The sequence below is a fragment of the Vicugna pacos genome, chromosome 1, assembly GCF_048564905.1.
Source record: "Vicugna pacos chromosome 1, VicPac4, whole genome shotgun sequence".
Classification (NCBI taxonomy): Eukaryota; Metazoa; Chordata; class Mammalia; order Artiodactyla; family Camelidae; genus Vicugna; species Vicugna pacos.
Window position 1 is genome coordinate 39,217,512 of NC_132987.1, and position 27,735 is coordinate 39,245,246.

General features: G+C 33.5%; 1 long non-coding RNA gene across 2 annotated transcripts in view; it reads left to right on the top strand.

Annotated features, from left to right (window-relative positions):
• The window catches only part of LOC140696385 (uncharacterized), a 228,415-nt gene that overhangs the window by 22,643 nt on the left and 178,037 nt on the right, over positions 1 to 27,735 (top strand). For both annotated transcript variants that reach the window (XR_012072652.1, XR_012072657.1), the window contains exon 3: positions 24,687 to 24,806. This is a non-coding gene — a long non-coding RNA (uncharacterized lncRNA). The remainder of the gene's footprint in view (positions 1 to 24,686; positions 24,807 to 27,735) is intronic.

Genomic DNA, 27,735 nt, shown 5'->3' on the forward strand with positions numbered 1-27,735 from the left:
ATAGCAATACTATCTTGTATCCCTATAAATATATACAGGGGCTTTCTTTTAATAATTTGACTGCACTGATCAGAGAAGAAGAAATAATAAAAATTGCCAAATATATTTATTTAGTAAGAGTGCAATTAAAAAAAGATAAAACATCTTTTAAATTATTGGAAATTTTGCAGTAATATCATGCTATTACCCAATGTTAATATCATTTAAAAATATTAAAGTAAATATGCCAGTAAAACATAAGATTCTATTTTGATCCAAACATTCAGTAACATATGTTCCTCTTGGAAGAATTCCTACTTTTGGCAACAAAAGTAGGGGCTGATCTGGGAGACAGTGGCTCAAGTGTTCTATCCTTTAGGTGGTATCTTGACAATTGAATGACCCAACAGTTTATCTGGAGTCATCCATTTAGGTGAGCGTTTCCTATTAGTAACGCTGAATTCTGAGGGGAGTTCTGTCTACAATGTTCATCCCAAGCCACACTTATTTCTAAGTGCTATGTCTAGTGTATGAACAGTTCTCAGGAATGGGGAAGTAAAGTGTATAGCTATAGCTGATGATAAGTGCTTATTCTTGGCCACTGTAGCCTCAGTTAAAAGATTATTGAGGCTTAAATTGGTTATTCTTCAGAGATTCAGAACTTAACATAAAATCTTTAAATAAGGGATTTTGGTTATGGGTTCAGAAGCAGATCTGATAATTGTCCTTTTACAATATGTTTAGAGCAGTGGCTTTTTAACCTCTTAACTTGGGCACATATTAAAAATACACTTTCTACCTCATAACAGTACACACACACACCGCCCCCCTCCCCGAAACGTATGTTTATGCATACAACCTATGCTGCACTTTGTTATTTCTTTTAGTCTGTTTCATTGGAAGTAATGATAATGGCTTTCACCAACTAAAGTTATTTTGTGATTCATAATAAGTGACAAACAACAAATTTAAAACAATACTCCATAAAGGCCAGGGCCACAATATTTTGAGTTCGACCAACATCAACTAATCAAAATAAAAGCCTGTGAAGCCAAAGGTTCTTATATTCAGATATAGGTTTCATTACTAGATTGAGGTAAGACCCAGAACAGATGAAAGACAGGGCTCTCTCATATGTTGTGTGACTTACCTCCAGGTTTATTCCAGAGCGTTTCTATTGCCTTTGTCTTATTCTCAGAATCCAGAAATCCTTGCATCCAGCAGACTCAGCTAGGCTCCTCTGAGCAGAACTGATCGTCTCAACTTGTTCATCTCATATACTCTGGAATCTTTCCCTTAGGAAAGTGAGAAAAAATTATGTATATGGATGATGTGTTTAGGCATTTAACTGTCTAGAGTGGGGGTGATAGTCTTAAATTGGGAGTTTGGTTTCTGAGGACTTGTTTCCTCTGAATATGCGTAACCATAAGCATCTTACTGAGATGAAAGAAGAGTCACTTAGGATTCTTTTTATTTTGACTCATCATAACAAGTTAGAAAATTTCCTAAGAAATTAGGCTAGAGAAAACGGACTCTTTGCTTGATAGTATAGTTCATCTTTCTATGCAGTCCCTGTAGACCTACTGTTGCAAAATTGTGTGGAGGATATTGTTTTCCTTCTATGAAGCTTCCTTCCCAACCTATCCATGGATAAGGACATCTTTCTTCAAAATGACTTTTGGATGTAAAATAAATTATGACATATCTTTACTGTCTTCTAAAATTACCTCTACCAAGGTGAGTTTTGGGAGCATGGGTTAACAAATTGTAACAGATCCCAGCTGCTTATTACCTTTAAGAAGAACAAATGTGCTTAGTAACTGCTTTGCTAACAGGCACCTGTGCATCTGCACTGCTGTCTCCTTGCCATAAAAAGCAGAGACAATGCCTTGCTTGCATCGTTGAGGTTTTAGATAGCTCTTTGCTCTTTGCAAAGCAAAGACCCAAGCCCTCAGCTATAAACGCTGGGCATGCCTGCTGTTTAGTCTATATCCCCAGGACAAGGAACTGGCTGGTCTGGTGGTCTGCTTTGTAATTAGCATATGTAAAGAATGTATCTTGTTCCCCTCTCCCCATGACTTCCCTAAAGATAAACTAAGCCTTTGTACTCATTGTAGATTCTACAATCTCTATGCCATCCTGTCTTTCCCTAAATTCCTGCATTCCATCACACAACTGTTAGTGATTTTTCCTTTGATTGTACACAATAAATGTGGGAGCATTTGAGAGGCTCATGGAGTTGGTTCCTGACTCCCTCTCATTCTCTTGACTTTCCAGAGTCTCGAGTAATTCATTCCGTCTTGGTGGGACTTCTGCTGGTCAGAACCCACAACATTATATTATTATCATGTATTCATATAATTTTATAGAGATTTTCAGGACAGAAGTATGGAGAATAGCTTGGAGAAGGTAATTATAGTGTCTTGGTGATCATGACAATATAATTATAAATCTATATTTATAGATTTTAAATTCAGCAATTTAAAGGGAAGATTATAATAGCCTGGCCTAAATTAATGACTGAATAAGAAAAAAATTGAGGAGGTCGCTGGCCTTTTACTTAATCGTGATTGCTTTTTATTAAAAATAGTCGACATTTTAGTCTCAGAAACACTTTTTTCATATGTTGGTGAGTCTTGGTACTTTTCTGTCTAAAAATAATTCTACTGAGATATAATTTAAGATATTTTGAAAATTTAAGATACTGGGAAAAAAAGTATGCCTTTCTTCTAGTTGTTCCATTTATAAGGGTAAATAGCACGATGCCTGAAATACAGTGCTCAGAGAATGAAAACCATTGTTTCCAAGTGTCTGAATCAATGGAGAAGGGAGATAAAAGAGAATTGAGCAAATTGCTGGGGAATCCTTTAACTGGGGAATAAAATTCCAGTGAGAGAGAAAGAGGGTCTTATGATATTTGGGGTTTTTTTTTTACCACAAAGGTCACAGAAGTAGCTGAAATTGATGTTTTCCTTACTACAAGTTACTTAACCAATGGAATAAGAGATAATCTGCACAGGAAATTCACAAAGATAAAATATGTGCTAAGAAGGCACTTAACTTCTTCTCAATACTTATATGGAAAATTAAAGACTTCCTCTACAGAGATAGAGGACGGAGGAAGTACTTGCAAAAGTCCTTTATTGCCAAATCCTAAAATAATCTAGAGTTAAAACTCAGAAAACATACTAGATATTCTCTTCAGGACTATAATTGCAGAGAAATTCTTTATAGATTTGGTTTAGACCAAGGTTACATCTAGCAGTGATAAGACTTAAATGTGGTATCAGAAAGGTAACCAAGTATTAGCATTTTTATCAAACTACCCTCTAATGTATCAATTCTTAAAAAAATCCTTGCAAAGTAAGTGCTTATGGATTATTTATTCTATGAATTTATTAATAATATGTTATAGATGAAATAATGCCTTCTCTAAATTTGTAAGTTGAAGTTCTAACCACCCCAGTACCTCAGACTGTGACTGAATTTGTAGAGAAGGTCTTTAAAGTGGTAATTAAGATTAAATGAGGCTGTTAGTGTGGGCCTAATCCAGTCTGACTGGTGTCCTTATGGGAAGAGGGAATTTGGACACACAGAGACCCTACAGGTGCACTTAAACAGAGGAAAGATCATGTGAGGACACAGCCGGAAGGCAACCGTCTACATACTCACCAAGGAGAAGGGCCTCAGAAGAAACTAACCCTATCAACACCTTGTCTTGAACTTCCAGCCTTCAGAACTGTGAGAAAATAAATCTCTGTGGTGTAAACCATCTAGTCTGTGGTATTCTGGGAAACTAATACAGTTATGTTTCTTGGGGGGAAAAGCAAAATGAACTGTGATAAGTGTTTTCTCTCTCTCTCTCTCTCTCATTGTTTCACATGAGAAGAAAATCAAACCTTAGATTTATAAAAACAAAATTCCAATCACTTTATTTAATTTGATGTCAGATGTCTAAAATGTCATGGTGCTGCTTAGAAGATAATCAGAAATAAGTTATGAATAAGTAGTCTTGCTAGATACACTTAAAATGATGGCAAATTTCACAAAGTACAGATTAGGAATGGGAAACCAAACCAAACCAAACCAAACCATAAACTAAACAATCCAATATTCTAGGTTTTCTAATGGCCTCAGCTCAATAATATTAACAACAACAAAAATTTGTCCTTAAATCTCAGAAGTCTTAAGAAAGCAGCTAAAATTTCATGAAGACACAGTCTTAGGTAGATTATTTAACTGAACCATAGAACTCATTTTTCTCATGTTTAAAACATTGGTGTAACAGAAATACTTACTTCATAACATTGTCTTGTGCATAAAGCATTAGTGCACATAAGCACTTAAAACAGTGTTTTCCACAAAGTAAATGATAAAAGAATGTAAAAAATCAGAAGTGCCTTTTCTGATTCTGAAAGTTTTAATTTCTTTACAAATACACATAGCAGAATGTTATTCTGTGAACTAAAATATCCCTGAAAAATAATATTAATAAAACAAAATAAGGTAAAATAAAAGCACCAAGAGAAAATGAACCTAGAAACAAACAAAGCTAAAAAAATAAGAATTAGCAAAAATATATATATGAAGAAGCATGGGAAAGCAGAAAACATTTCTTTCTATGAATAATCTGTAAATAATTTACAAATACACATGGTAATAATGCTCACATTTTAGGCAGGCAAAGGAAAAACTATCTTAGCCTTGTGAATTTTTTGATAAGATATATGGTTTCAAATATTCAAATTAATTAACACAATATCAAGCAATACTCACAATTTACCTGATAAGGTTCTCTTTGCCAACCATGCCAACTATTCAAGCTCAGTTTCACAAACAGCCCATGTTCAATTCACATATACTGTGTGATATGTAGGACTTACAGTAGGAGAGGAAAGACATGTCTAATTAAAATGTCAATATTTGGCTTTGATGAAATGACATTTATTTCTTTGTTAACTTAATTTTTATTCTTTGACTTTTAAAACTGTGCTTGACTATAAAAGTGTGGTATTTCAGGGGCCATTTCATTAGTTCTCATAATAGACAATGATTCATAGGTAATTTAGCTTCTTCTTGATCCACCTTCCCTTCTCTTGAATCTTAATGGTGGTTATTTCCAAAACTCAGCTCTTGGAACAATCTTTACTCTCCTTTGCAGAATTACCCATTTTTCACAAGCTGAGTTTTCATCTTTACACTGTAGCCTACAGAGTTTAAATCTCTGCATTTTACTCCAGTTGATTTATAAGCTCCATTACCCAGATTTCTACTTGGTAGCAACCTAACCATCCCTTAAAACTCAATATGTCACAAATGAAAAGTATTTCTTTCTTCAATAAATACTTCTCTCCTCTTATTTCTGTTTCTGTTGGCTGCATCGCCATTCTTCCAATCACCTCAGTTTGAAACAAGAAAGTAGTCGTTTAGTCATTGTTTTTCTCCAGGTCCTTTTTCTTTCCGACTTCTGAAATCTACATCTCAGTTCCTTTTTTCTTCTTCATCTTCATGCTTATGATTCTGCCCTGGGATTTTATCTCCTTACAGTTGAACTGTGGCAAGGGCCTCTTCACTGATACCTTGGTCTCTGCACTCTGATCTTTTTGATAATCCTCCTTGTTACTGCCAGAGTAATTTACTAGGCTGTTTAGAAATGTCATCTACTTCTTCAGATTTTTAGAGCCTCTCTGTTTCTTATTTTTTAATTAATTTATTTTTAATAGAAATTATATATATAAGGTATACGACATGATGATTTGATATGCAAATATACTGTGAAATGATTACTACAGTCAAGCTAATTTTTTTTTTTGGTAATAGCTTTATGGAGATGTAATTCACATACCATACAATTAATCCAGCTAAAGTATACAGTTCAGTGGCTCTTAGTATATTCAGAATCGTGCAAGCATCACCACAAACAAATTTAGGACATTTTAACTACCCCAGAAATAAATCCTGTACCCCTTAGCTGGCATCCCCCAAACCTGATACCCTCCAGCCTTTGGCAACCACTAATCTACCTTTGTCTCTATAAATTTGCCTATTCTAGACATTTTATATTAAAGTAATCGTACAATATGTGGTCTTTTGTGATTGACTTTTTTCACTTAGCAGAAAGTTTTCAAGTTTCCTCCATGTTGTAACAGGTAGTCATTTCTAATTTATTTATTTATTTATTTATTTAAATTTTATTTACTTTTTTCTTTTTTATTGAAGTATAGTTGATTTACAATGTTGTGTTAGTATCAGGTGCACAGCAGAGTGGTTCAGTTTTATACACACACACACACACACACACACACACACACACATAACACATATATTCTTTCTCAGATTCCTTCCCATTATAGGTTATTACAAGATACTGAATATAGTTTCTATGCTATACAGTAGGTCCTTGTTGTTTACCTATTTTATATGTAGCAGTGTGTGTATGTTAATCTCAAACTCCTAATTTATCCTTCCGCCTCTTTCTCCTTAGGTAACTTAAGTTTGTTTTCTATGTCTGTGAGCCTGTTTCTGGTTTGTAAATAAGTTCATTTGTATATTTTTTTTAGATTTCACATATAAGTGATATATATTTGTCTTTGCCTGACTTATTTTACTTAATTTAATAATTTCTAGATCCATCTATATTGCTGCAGATGGCATTATTTCACTCTTTTTAGAGCTGAGCAATATTCTATTGGTAGCAACTCACCTACTTGCATCAAGACTTCATTAATATTGTCATATAAACTTGAGGAGATATTTTTGGAAAATATTGACAAACACACACACCTGACATCTTCTTTATCCATTTATCTCCTGATGGACATTTCCATTTCCTCGCATAGTTACCATTTTTGTGCGTCTGTGTGGTGAACACGTGAATCCAACAATCTTAACAAATTTCCAATATTTTGCACAATATTATTATGTACTGCCAGGCTGTATGTTAGATCTCTAGATTTATCCTATATGACTTTGTATCCTTTGACCATCTCCCCATTTTCTGTACCCTTTGGTCCCATGTAATGACCTTTTTGCTCCCTCTTTTTACTCTCTACTTTTATGTATTTAACTTTTGTAGATTTTACATATAAATGAGATAATGCACTATTTTTCTTTCTGTATCTGGCTTTTCACTTAGGATGATGTCCTCTAAGTTTGTATGTACTTTAAGGAAATAAAATCAGTACCTCAAAGAGATACCAGCACTCCTATGACCACTGCAGCATTATTCATAATAGCTGAGATGTGGGGAATAACGTACATGCCCCTCCATGGATGAATGGATAAGAAATCATGAGAACTATATATATAACTATATATATGTATATATATGTATATGTATAATTACTCTACCTTAAAAAAGAATGTCCTGCTATTTATGACAACATGAAAGTTTCCTCTTTCTGAATTCTAAAACCTCTTATCATCTTGGTTACCCCCCATATATTCTCCTATATGCTCCTACTTGCACTCATACATTCTTGATTCATTGTCTACAGTCTTATTGTTTGCTTTGGCCTAGAATGATTTCTCATTTTATTCTATCCAAATCCTACTAATTCTTTAAGATATACCTTCTAATATTTCCTCTTGGAAATTTAACATATTGAGTTTTTGCTCCTCTCACCTTCACAGCACTTTGGTGACTGCATCAGGTGGTTAGACTCTAACTTAAACCCTCTTGAGTTGTTTGTTGCTGCATGGTACACTAAGCACAGAATTAAGCTGGGAAGAAACCATGACAAAGACCAGCCCAGATCTTTTATTTTACAGATAAGAATCCCTGATTTGCTACATTTAATATTTGAAAGCTTCTTGAAGGTAGGATGAATGTTATCATTCCTCTGTATTCTGACCTCTTCCACCAGTGCATTTAGTCCAGTGCTGAGAATCCACTAGGTACTGATTAATTCTGACATCCAAACTGATTAAGTGACTTGTTAAGTTCTATCTTAGAAGCTAAATTTTAAGCTCTTTGATGATAGGACTGGTCATGTTCCATAATTCTTCTGTTCTCCTGAACATACTTATTTGAGTTAAGCATATATGAGGTACTAATATTTCTTGACATCATGTATTTTTTATTTTACATATGTAATATACACACATTGTATATATTATTAGATATTTTTTCCAATATTACTGATGTAGACACTAGTCATTTACACGACTGGTAAGTGGTGAAACCATGTTTAAGATAGGTCAAATATCAGATAGCCGTCTATGTACTTAAAAACATGGCTAAATAAATAGATGTACTTCAATTAGGTTGACTGTGTAGCTTGTATTTAAGTTTTTTTGTGACATCAAAATAATTTCACTGGATTCATTCTATAATGAAAGCTGTTATAATGTGAATTCCAATAAGTAAAGCATGTATTGATCAATTTTTAATTACTGTTTATGAACCAGGCATTAAGCCCATTCTAAAATAAAAATGATTCTCAGATGATGGTTTTATAGGCATGGAGCATCTTCCCTTATCTGACACAAAGTACACAGATGATGTTTGGCAGTGTGGTGACAGCTCTTTGAAGACAGGTACATTCACCAAGCAGATTCTAAGACAGAAGTACCTCCTCAAGTTTATATGACAATATTAACAAAGTCTTGATGCAGGTAGATGAGTTGCTATATCACCAAAATGATAAGAGACTTCTCTACTGAAAAGAAGAGAAAAGTTTTATCTCCAACTCTGACATCCTGAATCCTAGTGAGACCCATTGTTTGTTTTCACAATTTAGCTTTTGGTATACAAAATTCAAGTATAATTTGCATGTTAATGTGTATATTTTTGTGTAATTTAATTTATATCAGTCATCACATTTGCTGACTGGTCCATTTCTGCAGTTTCCTTGAATGACAGTCCAGTATTCTCTGATTTATGTAGGCAAGCTGACTAGATTGGAGTAAGGAGAGATTAAAATATGTTGCTGTTCCTTTCATTTTGCAATTTTGTTCTTTTACTGAAATCCCATGCAAAATGCTAAGTAGTTGCACAGATAATTCATTATAGCTGTCACTAACATGATGTTTACTGTGTGCTACAAAATTCACACTTATAATTCTTTCAAATAGCATTGAACTTATGATATAGGTGCTAATATTATTTTTATTTCATAGATGCAATTAATTAGCTAATCTAAGACAATATAACCAGGAAATGGCACTGCCAATATTTGAACACAATCAGTCTAGGTTTTACATCTTTATTCCTAACCACCACGTTATACCCACTTTCAGGAATCTGACAAAAATATATATGTTTATGATTGCTTATGTTAGTTTCTACAGTGTGATGTTTGAATTTGATGCTAAATATATTCTGACATTATGGCTCACTAATATTTTTATTTGAGTGATAGAAAAGACAAATGGCTGGGGAATTCTTTAAAGATTGGCTAGCTCCTGGAATAAGGAGCTAAATAATTACCAATGACTGTCACAATTAAAATGTCATGTGAGTAAATTTCTGAAAGATAGATTTGATAACTTTGCTTCACAAGGATGGAAAGGGAGACTGAAGAAAATATAAGCATTTGTAAGATTTATTTATCTTCTTATTCATTTTCCTGTAGTCATTTTGGTTTCTCTATCAAATCTATTGTTAAATTTCTTATCCATTGACCTGTTTATTTCCTCATGCAAAGATTCTAGTTTCTGTTGATTGTAGAAATTATATTATTAATTTGTTTATTTTTGCCATCATGAAACAGCACCAGTGAAAACCAAGCTAATTTAGAACTCAGATATTTGGTGAGAAAATATTTAAGTTGAAACTTGAAAGAGAATAGAATTTCCTAAGTAAAGCAAGGTGAAATGGTGACAAGTGTTTTAGGATGTGGAAACAGAATGTGTGACTATCCAAAGATGAGAAGTTTTATCTGGAAGGTAGAGTTAGAAGTGGGTACACAACAAAAACCATAAAAGACATAAGAGACTGAAGACATAATCATGAATGCAGGACCCTGAAGTTTTTTCTTAAGGGAGTGGTTCTTAGACCTAAATACAATAGTTGACTGTTGAATAGATTTGAGAGGAGAGTGATCAAGGGACACAGACAATAATGGTTATTCCAGGATAATCATAGAAAATGATTTTAAATGAGGTAAATGTGAATTTATCAAGATTAGTAAGGAGGATCTCCTAGAAATCTTTATTAAGCGATAATGATCTGGACAGTGCTTTGGCATTTAGAATACAGAGCAACGAAACTGTTAGACTATAAGAGAAGAAGACATTAAGACTTGCTAATAGATTGAATGTGTCAGTAAGGCAGAGGAAAGGGTCATTGCTGCACGCTGACTTGGTAACTGGGTGTGGTGGCTCCATTCATTGAAACAGGGAATACTGAAGGGAAGGTAGGTTTAGAAATGGTGAATTTGAGATGCTTGTGGAGACGTCCAGCATAGAATGTGGTGAGCAGGGGTGGAAACTGGTGGGTATGAGTGTGTTGATATGTAGATTTCTGAATATTTAATGTGTGGTAATGCTAGTAAATGTGTTATTCAAGGAGATAGTTCCAGCAAAGAAGACAAAGGGGTTTCCTTAAACCTCTAAGGAAACTAGTTTTAAGAGAGAAGACAATAAACAGGTATTTACTAAAGTGGCTGAAAAGGAGCAGCCACAGAGGGAAGATTAAAGCCATTAGAAAAACAGAAGCCCCCCCCAAAAGTGTCTAAAAGGTTAAATGTATTTCTCCCAGAGAAAAATATAAAAATCTTTCGTTGATTTGGTAATGTTAACTAGATGTGTCTTCTCCCGTTTATATCATCTTGTATAGAAAAAAAATTCGCATGTTTTTTCAGTGCTGTAATAAAAGAAGAAATGAGCCTGCTTTTTATTTCACTTTGGTTATTTTTTATGTTTTTTGTTCTGTATCTAATAAAAACAAAAGCAACTCCTGCTACTTCTTTTGAAAGCAAATATCTTTATAGCTTGAACTTTGAAATACAGCAAAATTCTTGAAAATTAAAAGAGGAAGCAGTTGAGAAGAGTGTCTTAAGAACTTAATTTTCCCCTTTCCCTTTATATGTTCAATGTATAACCTTTTTTTCAAGTATGAGATCAAAGATTGCACTTTCTCAGCTGAGCATTATCACTCACAGAAAATTTTCCTTGAACTCTCAAGCTTGGCTAAGTTTCCAGCTTTAACTCTCCCATAGCAACCTGTGCTGCAGTTTTTAAAGATCATGTTCATCTTTTTTTCCTTTTTGCTAGATATTAAAGTTATAAGATACAGAGTCTCACTAAATGTGGAACTAAATTTATTATATATGATAAAATTTAGATTAACTATGCCCTCCTTCTTATCTATAAGGTAAAAATATTTTTGCTCAATAAGAATTCTGCCATGAACAATTTGAATGAAAAAATTTTCTTCATTCTTGACATATATATTAATAGGGCAGGAAGCCAGTCTATGGGCTTCATCTAGTGAGTCCTTTTCATTCTTTTGGAGTAGTGTCAGGAATTATTGGGGGATTAACACTTTCGGTGATTATAAAAGCTTTCCCTTAACTGCAATTCTTGATTTTTTTTGATACAAGAGTACAGAATTTTTGTAAATTTCTCCTTAGAGAAACTTTCTAACAGACCTAAGATTTGTTTATTCCTTTCTCTCCCATGTAAGAGTAGTTTTTTGTCAGTAGTTGAAAGTTGTGAGAGCTCCAAGACACAACTGCAAACACAACTCTTCCCTTTCTAGAACCTATCATCATGATTACTTCCCTCTAAACTCTTCATTCATTCATTCATTCATTCATTTTTCCAGAACTGCTCTATGACTCTTTCATTTTAAGTAAGGAAAAAAATGGAAGCAATTTGATATGAAAGTTTAAGTTATTGAGATTATTTATTAATGGAATTCAACTAATATAATAGACAGATATAATTGGACCCAAATGGGGAAAAATTATTAGGACTTTCATTTGAAGAGCCTATAATTATAGAATTGTATCATGCTATAATATGCATTTTATTTTATTAACTTTTAAATAATAAATCTATCCAAATTTATAATTATAAAAGATAAAATTTGTTTGTCATTAAAACTTGACTAATATTTACCAATAGTGTCTTGCAATCAGGGAACCCATAAAGAGGACATGAAAAAATAGACCTCAGGCTCCTTTCTATGTTTTCTAAGAAGATTAAGTGTTCTTGTAAAAAAATATTCAATTTTGAGATAACTGAAGTTTTATACTGCAGTTGTAAGAAATAATACTGAGAGAGTCAAGAGATTATGGATGGTTGTCTCTCCAATGATTACAACTTGCGTAACTATGGTACAATAGCACAACCAGGAAATTGACATGGATGCCATCCATCAAACTTACTCAGAATTCATCAGTTTTATGTGCAGTCATTTGAGTGTGTTTGTATATATTTTGTACACATGTAATTCTATGTAATTTCTGTGTAGCTTTGTCTCATGTATAGATAGATCTGTGTGACCAGTTCCATAGTTAAGACACAGAATATTTCCATCACAAGAATTCCTCATGCTACCCTTTTGTAGCCTAAGCCACTTCCTATTTCCCTCCTTCCTTTCCTAGCCCTGAAGTTTCAGTTTTGAAACTAATGATTCCAAATCCTCCTCCTGCTGCTGCTGCTGCTGCTGCTGCTTCTTTTTTTTTTTTTCTTTAAGTTAAAACACTATTGTTTCCCGTTTGTCCAATTTTGGCCCTTTGTTCTTATCCACAACTATCTTGGTGAATGTCTGGCATTTACAATTCATATTTCATTTAATTATGTTGAAAATATGGATATAAACTTAGGACTAAGGACGTATTCTGTATGGGGAGGGAATGTGGAGAGACAGTGAGAATACATCATCATCATCATCATCATTATCATCATCAAATATACTTTGATTTAATACTTGCTTGGGGAAAACTGCATTTCTTCCATTAATCCCTGCAATGGAAAGAGGAAAGAATTACTGATTGACAATTTAGAAATTATTCTAGAAATATCAAGGAACAAATGGAGAAGCCATGATGAAATAAGCACTGACATGTATTTCTGATGGCAGTGTATGTGAGTTTAATCACTTTGGATAGTACTTCAGTAATATGTAGTGAAGCATTAAAATTTGTTTGGTGTTTCCAACTCTGAAAGTGTGTTTTGAAAAAATGATCTTTACATATTTGTTCTTATCTTGTAATTTCTGAATTCATAATATCACACAACAAAACTACTAACAGACCAAGAAAGGCAAATAGATAAATTATGGAATATTTTTTGAAGCAATTGTATTTTAACACATAAAAATAATCTTCATACTGAATTTGTAACAACATCTAAGTGTTTAGTTTGTCATGTTATATGAAAAAAATCAGTATTTACATTGTTTTAGTTTATCAAAATATACATACACAGTATGGGAAGAAATCCATGACTATGTTAGCAGTTTATGTTTGAGTGATGTTGTTCTTTTCCAAAATTCCTTTGGAAAGCCTACAATGTTTTCCTCTTTAATTAGTTTTTAATCCAAAAGTAATGAGTGAATATAAGCAAAATGTACTGAAATACTACAAGAAATAAAAAACAATTGAAAATATATAATACTCTATCTGTGACTCTCCTCTTTCTACCATTGCCCCATTCAACAGAGGCAATCACTTTTAACTAGTATGCATTTCTTCTGGTATTTCCCTAGATGTTTCTACCAAAAATGTGTGCAAATTGTTGGCTGATTCATCAATTTTAAATTGACTTCCAGTTACAGTAGATGAAAAATTTTACTTCTTTACATCACTCTGTCTTCGAACCATACTCCCTACATAGTTTATTCACTGTTCCTTGACTTAGTACTTGTATGTTCTTTGTAATGTTGCATACTGTATGCCTTTATGAATAATTTCTCACTATGAACCTAAGAAGTGTACTATGATTAAATTTCCTTTCTTGTGCAACTTTCTGTTGTCTTGGCATTGATAATTCTTTTTTGTGAGCTCAGTTTTCTTTAAACCCATTATTAAGTTATCCCTGTCTAATAACATTGCAACCATTATATCTAATTTAATTAATCCAAAGTTATTTAAGACATTTGTCCATTGTGTTTGCTCTTTTCTGAAGCACTGGGACCCTACATACCTTTTTGGCTGTCATGTGAGACTTCTCTTGTGTTTACTCTGAAAATTAATCTAATAAATTTCTTTAATTTTACCTTCTAACATCATTATTGATTTTATCAAATTTCAGTATTTAAATAATTACTGTAGTGTCTGTGTGCATGTCCATGTGCCTCAGCCTCATTCTGTTCTCCGCACTACAAAAAGCATCCTGTTCTTATTTCCCCATTCTTTATTAGATTAATTGTAACTCCTTTTGGAGTTTTCTTCTCCTTATTGCATTTTCTCTGCTTTTTCTGAGTCCCTTTAATTCTCTTTGTTTGGCTCTTCACCTTTCATGTTGGAAGTTCTCCACAAATGTCTGATGATCCTTCTTTGTGTAATATATTTGAATGAAGCTCTTAAGAGTTGACTGGAATATCTTCTTGGAAGACTCTACTCAGCCAACCCTCACCTGCCAGTGTCACCATAAACCTGACTGTTTATTCATATTACTAGGCCAAGTCAGCATAATGGTTTCAAAATAAAGATGAGTTTAAAAAAGGGGGAAAAAAGTGGGTGAAGGAGACTGTCCAGGGAATTAAGTTTTATTATTCCTTCCCCTTTCTTATTTTCTGATAGGCTGACTTCAGTACTTAACTGAATCATAATCTAACATTGAATTTTTGATTTTAATTTCTAAAGCAGTCTGAGTGGTTTTATCAATTTCTGGGATTGCAAATAATAATAATGGAATTTTGAATAATTGGGAGCCCTCTAGTTTTACATTCAAAAAGGATTTGTGGTCTTTTCTCTGGGGCACATTGCTTCTCTAGGTCAGTAAAGTTTTTCCACAGAACCATGCTTTAATCAACTGCCTGAGATATAAATGCCTGACACCTAGAGCTCTGGGACTGAATGGGGCACATTGAAGGTCTGGGCATATTTTCATTTGGAAAATTACTACAGTCCTTATCTGTGACAGGATTCTTAAGTCTTCCAACCCAGGGAATATATTTATTTCCTTTAGAATTGGATAGAATTAGTCTTTGGGTCTAACTGCTCTTTAAACAGATGCTCATACCATTCTCTTGTTTTTCAGCCCTTTCATCCTACACATTCCCCCTCATGCCCACCTTTTGTTAAGTGTCTTTCTGATTTTGAAGAGCTATATGAGTTTTATTAACCTATTGCTCAGGAATATTTCTTCTGCATGCACCAAAATTACCTTCCTCAATCCTGTAAAATTATTTACTATACTTCCAACTACTTTCAGTCTTCATGAACAGTAATGTAGGCTTACAATTGTCTTCTACTTTCATCAAAATTTCTATTTGTGTTTCTCTTTCTTTCTGTTTAAGATGACTTTTAAAAGTGGCTTTACCTCATCATCTTGATACAGGAAATTTGTATTGCTTTCATTTTTATTTATTTAATTTTTTTTTCTATTTCTTTCTTCCTCCACCCCTCTGGCAACCACCTGTTTGTTCTCTGTATCCATAACTCTGTTTCTGTTTTGTAATTTTTTTTTTTATATTCCACTCATAAATGAAATCATTCAGGATTTGTCTTTCTCTGTCTGACATTTCACTGAGTGTAATATCATCTAGGTCATGTCGCAAATGGCAAGATTCCATACTTTTTATGGCTGAATAATATGGCATTGTATATAGGTACCACATCGTTTTAATCCATTCATCTATTTATGGGCCTTTGGGTTGCTTTCATATCTTGGCTATTGTAAATAATGCTGCAGTGAACATAAGGGTACATATATATTTTCTAATAATGTTTTTGATATCTTCAGGTAAATGCCTAGGAGTGGAATTCTGAATCATATCATAGTTTATTATTAATTTTTGAGGAATCTCCATACTGTTTTCCATAGTGGCTGCACCAACTGTATTCCTACCAATAGTGCATGAGGGTTCCTTTTTCTCCATATCCTAGTCAACACTTGTTATTTATTGTCTTTTTGGTAATAGCCAAAAAGCTTTTCAGCTATGGAAAAATAAATACATTTCAAAGTGTTTCTCTTGCAGGTTCTTATATTTTGGTATTCTAGCTGAGAGTTAAAAAGTAAAGATGTAATTTAGATTCCACTAACTCATTCTCCAGAAAAATTAACAAAACTTTTGTGTGTGTATGTTGCTTTTATAGTCAATACTGCTAGTAACTTTTTGTTAGCATTCACTGTACTAGAAAACAACTTTTTGCCAGATATTAGTGACAATTCCCAGAATTATTGGGTTATCTCTGGGGTTGAATAATTCCAATTTTCATATCCTTGCTCTGAAGATTTATAAGGGCTACTTACATTAACATATGAATATGTGAAGAAAAAATTGATTTTGGTGAGTACAGGCAGTGTCAGAATTAAATCTCTAATAATATATATTAGTGTATCCCTCACTTAACACATTACTAGGTCTCCTCTTTATCTCCCTATTCCACTCTCTCTATCCCTAAGTAATGCTTTTCTGAATCATCTTGAGTCTTTATAATTTTATTTAAAAAGCCTACTTTCTAGGACCATGTTTTTTCCTACCTTTAATCCAAATTGTGGTTTCCCCATTTAGTTCCTCTGTTCAAGTTCTTTGTATAATAGCTAAAACTTCTCAATTTTAAAATTTACTTGCTGAATAAACAGAGGATCAATGAGAAGAGGTGATGCCCTCCTCCTGGGCTTTAATCCACCTGAGTGGTAGGATTAAAAATGAATCTAGAATCCTATTTTGGAATTTGAGGGCCAGGAACTTTGAAGGGCCAGAAACACATCCTTGAGCTAGCTGTGAAATATTTTATCCTAACAAACATAACTGTGCATCTACATTGCAACACAATATATCATTCTACAGAATCCATGTTTGTTATGAAAAGATCATTTTTATTATATACAATTAGCAATCATTCTTCCGGTTACTCACCATCTTTTATATAATTTTTTTCTTTCCTTTTATTATTTCTCTGGATCATATACCCCCTTAACATGATCATTTTTGTTCCATAAAACAATTACTTCCAAAGATTTTCCAAACAGCATGTTCTTTGAGGCTGCAGAAAGACACATATGATACAAGGTATAAAGAGAAAAGAGGCACAGGCAGGGTTAGAATGGGGAAATCTTGACTAGCAATGAAAATTTTTGATTTTTTTTTCCTTCTATAGATAATAGAAGGAGGGGCAAATTAGGCTTTTGAGGAGAATGTGGTATAATTAGATCTGAAGTGAGAAACTAACCTGGTATCCATGCAATGGACTAGAGTAGACAGAGCACAGCAATGGCGTGACCAAATGGGAAAGTAAGAAACAGTTCAGGCAATAGATCCAGTGTTTGAACTGGAAGTGGGAGATAAAGTTGTCCTGTAGGATATGTCCTCCACATTTCCTCCTCACAGGAAACAATTCGCTGTTTGGAGAACCTCTCTGCTCCCATGGTTGTATTTATTAAGCCAAACTGAAATTGTCGACATCTGTCTTTTGAGTTTTCCGTGAGGCTGCCCATCACTCCTCATCCCTTTGGTGATAAGATCCCTTATTTTTCCATACTGTTAAATCCAATTCAGAAAGCATGTGATAAACTTAAATTCATAAAAAGTGGGTGAGTAACAAATAATGTATTCTGTATCACACTTGCTAGGGCCTTGTGAAATTTAAGAAGGAATATTTATGAATTATTCATGAATTATGGGGTCTTAAGCATTATCTAGCATGTGAGGTGATTTTTTGAGGGTGTACAGTGCCCCTAATATTTCCCCTTCAAATGGCATCGTGTAGGTGACAGGCTGTTACATCTGTGTGTAACATGTCAACACGAGTAAAAAAAATAATAAAATAGGAAGTAAGAAAGCTAAGTTTTCAAGTCACCTTAGATGTTGAGAAAGTTGGTTAACTTCTTTAGGCCCAAATGGTCCTGATGAGCAAATTTTAATTTGTTAATCCTTTCCTACTTTGAGATTTTATGTTTAGATATCTTCCTACTTTTACAATCCTACGTTTGTGAGCTATGATCTAAGTATTAGAGATTTGAACTGCAAAATAAAGACTATTAATACTAAGAACACCAATATAAGTTGTATATTGAGAGAAAACTTGGTAGTTTGTAGAAAAAGAACAGCCAAATTAGTCAACCAGTTACCTGGGGTGGGGGTAGAAATTTACACATAAAATTATGGATAATTTAATGTATTTATGATCAGAAAAAAATTCTCAAATTATAAAAATGTTAACTCTCAAATTCTAGGGGTCATTTTATATCATGTTACTTTGTATCTTACAGTAAAATACCCTACCTCTTCACTCTTCCTTACTTTTCTTGAGAATGCTTATCACTGTTTTAAAATACATCTTTTTATTTATTACTTGCTTCTCCAGCTCCGCCCTGAGTTCCGCAAAAAGGAAAGAATTAGTCCTTCTCCAGTGTATCCCTTATGCCTAGAAGAAAGTCTGGGACTTGGTTAGCATTTGATATTTGTTGGATGCGTGTTGCAAAACTGTAAACATGAGGAAAATATTCAGTTTAATTATTGAAAGGTCTCAAAGTTTGAAAATTAATATGACAGGTTTATCAGAGGTTAGTAAATTTAAAGTGGAAAGAATATTTAATTCAACTTTTAAAAATATGAATTCTGCAAACACGACATACTCATTATGAGTTACAACTACCAGGGGAAAAAGAAAGGACACCTGCTGGGTTCACAGAGAGCTAAATTATATTCATAAAGGAAATCAGAATGAATCTTGTTAATGTAAAGCAAACATGGTGAAGTCACTAAGGATGGTAAGATCACATTCCCGAGATCTTTGGCAGCTACCTGCTATGTATACTAAAGTTATAACGTAAGAGTCTCTGAGTCTGAGTTCCTTTATTCTAAGAGTTGAATTGAAACTCTTGTTTTGCCTAACACACCAGGATTGGGATAGTGCAGCATTCAAATATGATAATATGTTAGAAAGATAGAAAGGCTATACAAGATATATTTGAATTTTTTTTATCTTAAAATGAGCTAAAAAGTATTTTATTCAAATAATCACAAAGAAAGTATAACAAAGCTTTTTGAAATGTTAAGTTTAATGGATATGATATCAGTAGACGGGGGGTGGGAGGGGACTGAAAACACTTGCCTTTAAAGGCAATTTACAGCATTATTTTGCAGCTGGAAATATTTGTACTTTCAGTCCAATTTCTCCTTAACTTCATTGGAGAATTTAGAGAGCATTATATTTAATTCTCTCCATCAATCAAAGCACAATAGATATTAAAAAAAAAAAACTAAAAGGGACATATGAAACAATGTTACTTATACTAAAAATTTTTAGACTTTTCCTATTTACTGAGCATTAACCCATGTATTGGCTTATGAGTTCAGAATAATTTCCTAAGTTGATTCCCATGCTTATTATTATGATGGTTTTGCTACTGACTCCTAAACACATTATAGTTTTTGAAAATTTTGAAAAAGAATGACATTAAAACAGACATGTTTCTCAAATCATTCTTTTCTTTCTCTTTCGTCTTCCTGTTCCTCCCTTTTCTCCTACTTCTTTCTCTTCTTCTGATAAACTACCAATATAAACTTTTCAAGTATACATATATATATAACATTATGTGTCTTAGAAGACATATAATACATTATACATATACAGTGTTTTATGGCATAACATTCTTTTTTGTAACATTTGTGATGCACTTAGAGCAAGGGTTTGTTGCTTTTTGTATAGATTTAGAATTCTTTGATTCTTCAAATTTGTGCTTGGAACTTTCTTAACATCTGATAAAACTGAAAATATGTAAACCATTGCCACTTTTTTATGGTATCTCTTGTCATTGCTTTAATTTGTACAGTTCTTTTACATTAAGACATTCGCAGCTAATTATGTGCCCGGTACTATTCTAAGCAGATAGGGCTGATGGTTAATCTGCATAACAATCCTTTTCCCTGCTTTTCTGAGATGCAATTGACATATAATACTGTGTAAATGTAATACAAACAACCTGTTGATTTGATACACTTATATATTGCAAGATGATTACTACCATAGTGTTAGATGACACAGATGTCCCCTGCTATCTGAAAGGAGAATAGTCATAGGTGGAAATGGTCTAAAGCAAATGGTACCCCACACTTTCCAAAAGTTCCAGTATGTCACTTGCTTTTACAGAAGTCTTATATTAGTACAGTAATGGCTTTTTTCATAAAAACAAAAATTCTCTTCAGATTTCTTTCAATTAGTTAAAACAGGTACTGATATAATACTCTGTTAGCAACTTTCGAGTATATAACACAGTACTATTGACTATGATCACTATGCTGTACATTAGATCCCCAGAAATTATTTATTTAATTTATTTATTTATTTTATAACTGGACACTTGTTCATTCTGATCAATGTCTCCCCTTTTCCCCACCCTCCAGTCCCTGGTAACCACCATTCTAGTCTCTGTTTTCGTGAGTTCAGCTTTTTTGGATTCCATATATAAGTGATATCATACAGTATTTGTCTCTCTCTGACTTGTTTCACTTTTTTGCCTAACAGTTCTTGATGTAGATATATTATTATCTCACTTTACACAAAAAATAAACTAAGTCAGAAAGATATAATTATTAATTATAAGAAAAAACTATCTTGAATAATGTTAAGTATTTATTAATTTTAATACAGTTTGTCTTATACTACAAGTAGAAACTTTTTATTAAATCAAGGATGACATTAATAATCATGCAAAATGGGTGTCAAGATAAAGACTAGTTGATTCATGATAATGAGTAGCCAATAATTATAGCATTGAGATTATTTATTTATGTCTATATCTATATCTTTATCTATCTATCTATCTATCTATCCTTTCATCTATCTACTCTGGAGTCAGACTATATGTTTATATATTGAATCTTCCAATAAAAATGTACTGAAATTTCCTAAGTTTCAATTTCTCTATTTGCAAAGATAAAAAGGAGCAAAGGAAGATAAATAATCAGGAAGAAAAAGAGGACAAGGAGATGGAAAAGAAGGAAAAAATGATAGGATATGCCTTCAAGTGGTCATTCTCAACTGTAGTTTTGTTTTCCCTTAGAGAACATTTGACAGTGACTGGAGACATGTTTGGTTGTCATGACTAGTGTTGAGGGGTGTGCTACTGGCATCTTGGGGCTACAGGTCAGAATGATACTAAAATTCTACAATTTGAAGCACAGTACCCTTCAAGAAGGAATTATCTGGTTCAAAATGTGAACAATATTGAAATAAAAAACCCTAACTTAAATAGCCATGTTATGAGGATTAAAGAAAGTTAATACATGTCAAACTAATTTGAGTTATTACATTAGGAAGGTAAAAACCTTGTTATCATTTACTGATCCTTTTTTTTTATATGCCTAGCTAGACCTTAGCTTTCAAAATGAAATGCTAACCATTTGACTTCTTTTGTTCTCAGGAGTCATATTTTATATGAAAGAAGTGAGCATAGAACTTTTCAAATACTTCCCAAGTAAAAACAAAAGTCACAACAGTTAATATGTCAAAATATGGTTGCCTTGTATGTAGCAATTTACACATCCTTACATTCTAAATTCTGCAATGTGAGTATCTCTACCTAATATTGAGTATAATTTATGTTTTTCAAATTGTCCAGTATGTTACAGAAGCCCAATAAATGTTAAGTATAATAGTTGGCATATAAAGAAAAATATTGGACAGTATTTTTCATATGAAGCTCAAAATTAATAACAAATTCCATTTAAACTACAGCATTATAAACTCTAACTTACAAGGATCAGCTAACATACAATTTACTTTGAGCAATATACAACAGAAAACAAAGGAAAACATGATCACCAAGGCTTTTATAAATGTTATGCTTTATAAATTCTTAGCCATATAGATAAGAATATAAAAATTAAGATAGACTTCTAAAAAGTATTTTCCATAGCAGGATTTCACTACTTAAAATTGCTATAATTAAGCTAAGTAGCGACACTATTTCTAGAAGATGCAAAATTCTTTTCCTCCAGAATATTTTTGAATTAGCCTTTTAAACCAAGCATGTCAAAGTTAGAGACACAGTAGGAATCTGTGCCCTGACTTGTAACATGACTGTAAAAACTTATGTAATGGTTATTATGTGAGAAAGATACCAAAAATCTTCATTAACATCTATCAGGAGCTTATGACTTTCAATCATCAAACATTTAAGTAAGCATCATAAAATGCGAGGGTAGAAAAGTGAATAATACGTGGCCTCTGCCCTTAAGGCTATCAAAGGCTACAGAAAAGATGGTCTTCTAAACTGGGAGAAAACAATGAATGAGTAATTTACAAAAGAGAAAACACAAAATTACCAAAAGAATATGAAGTTAGTGGAAAATAAAAGCACAGTGAGATTCTATGTCACATCCATCAAATTATGAAAAAAATAAAATATCTAGCAACACCAAATGATGACCAACATGTGGAGACATGGAAACTTTTATGCACTGTTAGTTGTGTAAAATTGCAAGACCACCTTGAAAACAATTTGGCAGTATATAAAAATTAAAGTAAAATATGCATAGCCTGCATCCTAGCAGCTCTACTTCTTGGTAGAAGGGTTAGAGAAAGTAACTCACATATATGTACAAGAATATTGAAGCAAAATTTTCTGTGACAGCAAAAAAATTGCAAACATCCAAAATGTCTGTTATCAGGACAACAAATAAATTATATTTGTGCCATGCAAGGATACCACAAGCCTCCTCATAAATATATGTATATCACAAATTTAATTAAACCTCCTTCCCATAAAACCCAGTTGTAGAAGAAAGAACACACACACACGTATGTACATACATACATAAACAGAGAATATTAATATAACGCTTTAAACCATGCAAATAATATTTGTATATATAGTTAGGGATATGCAAATAAGGTAAAGATGTAATATGTATAAGAATAATAAATGTAAATATTAAGATAGTGGTTACCTATGAGAAGAAGATGGTTTCTATTGTATTGATAATATTTTATTTTTTATAAGAACTAGAGTGAGCATGAATCTCTCATATTATTGTTTAGGCTTTTTGAATATCAAAAATATTTAATAGTCCATGTTAACTGTAAGTAATATAGTGGGAGCACAGAGAAGAAAGTAACACATTTGTTTGGAAAAGTAAAAGAGGACTTCACAGAGTGTGATTTTGGGCACATATGTTAAAGAAAAAGCAACAGTTTTCCTACAATGAAAGGGAAAAGTGCTGATGAAAAAGCATTGGAGATGAGAGAGAAAAGAGTTGGCTAAGACTGAGAAGCGTAAAAGAATGAAATGTTTAGAAACCAATGAATACAAGCTTTTTGGATTATTTTCTTAGAAGCCCTGGAACAGGCAACAGTGGTTAGTGGTAAACCTGGACAGTAATGTAGAAAACATACTGACAGAAACATCTAAATAATGTTGACCAAGTATTTGGATACCTAGGCATGTTGACATAGAAAATTAGTCATCACACCCAATAGTTCAGCTTTTGGACTAGTAATTACAATTTAAATCATGAAAATTTATTTTAGTACCATGTAGATATAGTCAAATACTCAAAAGTTTCGAGGAAGTAACAATGTAGTACTTATCTGTGATGGACTTTAATCATTAATTTAAAAAAAAATCTCTATATATAAAAATATATATATAGATTTTATTTGGACACTTAAATCAGACAAATTTCATATCTGAAATCTCTCATTTGGTCTGTAATTTCTATAAAAATCCAATTTTTAAAAGTGAGATGGTAATTATACAACATATTTTAATTTGTAGCATTTGGAATACTGTTAAAATAGTCAGTCTTATGACATTAACCCAACATATAGATAATCACAGTGTAGTGTACTGTATTATGTTGCTGTCTAATTGATGATGAGTTCATTTTTCAAAATACATCATTTTTATAAGTATTTTTTTCTAATATTTGTCTCCAGTGTCATGTTGAAAATTAGGAAAAAGCAGTTGAAATTTAGAAAAAATAACATGGCTAATTTCTGTCAGCTTTTTTTTTTATTAATTGCATCAAATAAGTGATTTATATAGTCCACTTTTATGGTAAAATGAAAACTGAATCAGAGAAATAGGTGTGGATTCTAGGTATGACTCAGCAACCCAAATACGTGTGCCTTTAGAAGAGTGGTTTAATCTCTGGAGCCTAAATATCGTTTTTTGTCCAATTATAGAAAAGATTAGCCTAAATATTTTGATAAGCATATAAATATCAAAACATTATTGAAAGATATAAATATTTTATTATCAATTAAAATGAGACCATAGAAATCAAAGGATTTATTACCAAAGTAGTAAATGATAGTTTACATAGTGTCCTTTATGCTTTGATGATTCCCTTTTGCCCCAAAGCCTTTTCCCTAGTCAGTTTATCCCTGCATGCAGGGTGGAATTCCACCCTAAAAAAAAAAAAAAACAAAAACAGAAGGAAAGATGATTCTGAGTATAAAGTGTATGTGCTTTCATGTTGTTATGGCCTGCAATGTTCTTTTTCAATCCCTGAGGGAAGTCAAGTATAAATTATATTCCATAAAATACTGTGGATTTGTGAGAATGCATCATGATGTAAGAGCCAGGCTTTACATTTCCCTGACACCTTGATGGATGTTCTCCTCTTGCCTCTCCAGATGCTGTCTTCATCTTCTCCATGTGCTCTGTGTCTTAGAAGTCTGCGCAGTATTGACTGTACAATGACCTCCCCTGCCCTCTGGCAGAAAATCAGAGTCAAGGAAGAGACTACAGCCAGGGTATGTACTTTCCACTTTTCTTAGAGCTCTCTTGCTATTGATCGTCATTGGTTGCCTGTGTCTCTTGTCTGAAGTCCATAGCTCCTGGACTTTCCATCAGTTATCCTTCCCATACAGTTATGTTTTCCTGTTCCAAAAACTGTTATGTCCTTGGGTCCTCTGATCTAGGGCTGCGAATATTTTGCCATTGTTTCTAGTTCTGGGGAATTGCAGCATCCTGTATTGTTTGAACCAACCGCCATTTGCAAATAGTCCATTGAAGTCTCCTTAATTGCTCTGTTTGAATGTGCTTTCTTTTCTTGCCAGAATCCTGGCATGGTCCCAAATGATCTAAATATTTATAGACTGTTGTTGGAGGATAAAAGGAGAGAACTAATCAAGGTGTGAGTATATGTTCGAGGACATTATCCAAATAAATCTAGGCTCTTCCTTTGTGCTGAGTTTAGTTCCACCCTTGAATTAGCCTGCTCTGTTTGCTGAGTTACCTGCAGGACACTAAACCCTCATCAGAGGGTAAAAAGAACTTGGTTCTTTGTCTTTCTTGAGAAAAAGAATTTAAACTGGAGACTGAAAGCATGATATAAATAGAAAATTTTATTAATAGAGCAAAAGTTAGTATAGTATGCCTCTGAGAATTGAAGGTGGGCCAACCCAAGAGACGAAAACAGCAGCTCTCCTTTGTTTCTCCTGTTTGTATCCTGGCTTGTGGGTGTTCTAGTGACTGATTGACAACTCAGGTGCCTTGAGTGCTCAGGCATGTTTGTCTCCTTTGCTCATGCTGTTACCCATGACGCACACAGAAAAACCTACCGGAGGGGGCCCAAACCAGAATGCTAATTATATTATAATGAGCACTGGGTGATGTTAAGCCAAGTCCCTCTCCCTACTGTGCAGCTGCAGGGTTCAATTCTAACTGGCTTCTTTGTTGGCACTCATTTAGAGAAAGTAAAACTCTTTGAATTTCCTTATCCTGAGCTCAGGCGTACTGTTATCTTCTAAAATGTTCCCTCCCCTTTCCTTTCCCCTTGCCCAGTGCTCATTTGTATCTAACTGCCTAACATTGGCACAAAACAGACTGATTAATAATTGTATTGCTTGGAAGCTATAGCCTGTGGAGTTTGGAGATGGTTTGTATCAGCGGCTCGTCAGCATTTTTTATTGGTAGCAGTGAGATTGATGATTTGCCCCTGGTATCTGTGAAATCTTTAGAGCAGTTTGCCATTGGGTCTGATTAGGTAGAATGTGCTTACATGACCATCAGAAACAACCTCAGATGAGTCCCCATTTTAGACCTCTGTTTCTGAGGTAATTTTTATCCATATGATGGTCCTGATCCAAGAGGGAAAGCGTGTCTGACACAGTTCTATGGAAGGAGGATATCGTGGCTCACACCTGGTTATCTGGACACTTTCCTATAAGGCATCCTTCATCTGTGGTATATATCCTTACCTTAATGCTGTGGTTATACGGTATCTTTTCCTACAATAGACTATACATGTGTAAGTATTTTTATTTTGGGTCATATGAATCTTCTATAGCAATCAAATCCTTCTAACTGACATTGTTAATGTAGCCTCAGTATCATTATGTGGCCTGAGAAGTTGGCCCTCCTTATTGCATTTACAGTGTTGGCATAGTTTGGAAGTCCTGTAGTAGAGATAGTAACAGGAACCATTTAGTCAGAGGGGCCTGAGAAAGTTTTGTTAGGTTTTTATGTACCAGTATGTAACCTTCTGTTCTAGGTATGCCCAAGAAAGGTGTGGATATAGTGTTGACAGTCAGGTTTAGAGAAGTCTTGTGATTAGGAGAAGGAGGCCCAACAAAACTTTATATGATCCCCAAAACTTACATTCTCACTATCCAAGTATGTCACTGCCTAAACTCCAGATCACAGAACTTACTGTGGGGTGAAGGAGACCTATTTTAAGTAGGGAAAACGCATAGTGGATTAATATTTTCACTATTGATTGAGTAATGTTTTTCCACCATACAATGTAATAAAGCTCATTTTATAAATTAAGTTCATTAATAGAAAAGTGAAGTTACATCTGTAATGCCTGAGATTCTAACCTGAGATTGATACCCATTTAAAATAATGACTTTTCGCCCCCAGGCCACACAGAACATTCATAAATTAATAACCTCCAGAGAAGCTTACCCAGTACAGCACATTTAACAAATGTTTATTGAATATATGGTAGAAAATAAATACAATCTTATGAACAAAATTTTAAAAAGAGTCTTGTTGAAAATAACATAACAGTCAAATCATCACAAATAAATGTATAATTTATTACTTAATAAATCTGAATTATGAAAACAAAGGACATGGTCCTGTGTATCTATTTAAAGCATGGCATGCCAGGTATTGGAGGGGTGGGCCAAATAAGCTGTCTCTCCTGAAAAGACACTTGTGTTAAAATGTGAAAGATCAAAAGAAGATGAATAGGCAAGTTTGAGTGTAGTAAGACAGGAGGGAGATCTGAGAAGGAAAAAAGATAAATGTTCAGTAAGTTAAAAGATGGGTGTTGCCAAATATTTCTGAAAAGAAATCCCAGTACTATCTCCTTGCAACTGAGAATCTCTACCCTGAGGTTCTGTGTGTGTGTGTGTGTGTGTGTGTGTGTGTGTGTGTGTGTGTGAATGTGAATGTGTGTTTCAAAAAATGACTGCGCTAACAATAGAATTTCTTAACAAGAGTGAATGAGGCTTTACTTTTTTAAACTTTGACTTTAACTAAAGGTCATAAACTCAAGTTCCTCTATGGTCAAAGAAAACAACTTAAATCATACTAGAAAACAGTAAACTGCAGAGCTCATGCTCATCTAGAATGGGCAGTTTTAATAGTATTATTGAATAATCACCCCAGGCTTAGTATAATGCTGAGTATTGTGTTAGTAGTAGTGCTAAAAACTGCAACCATGCAAGG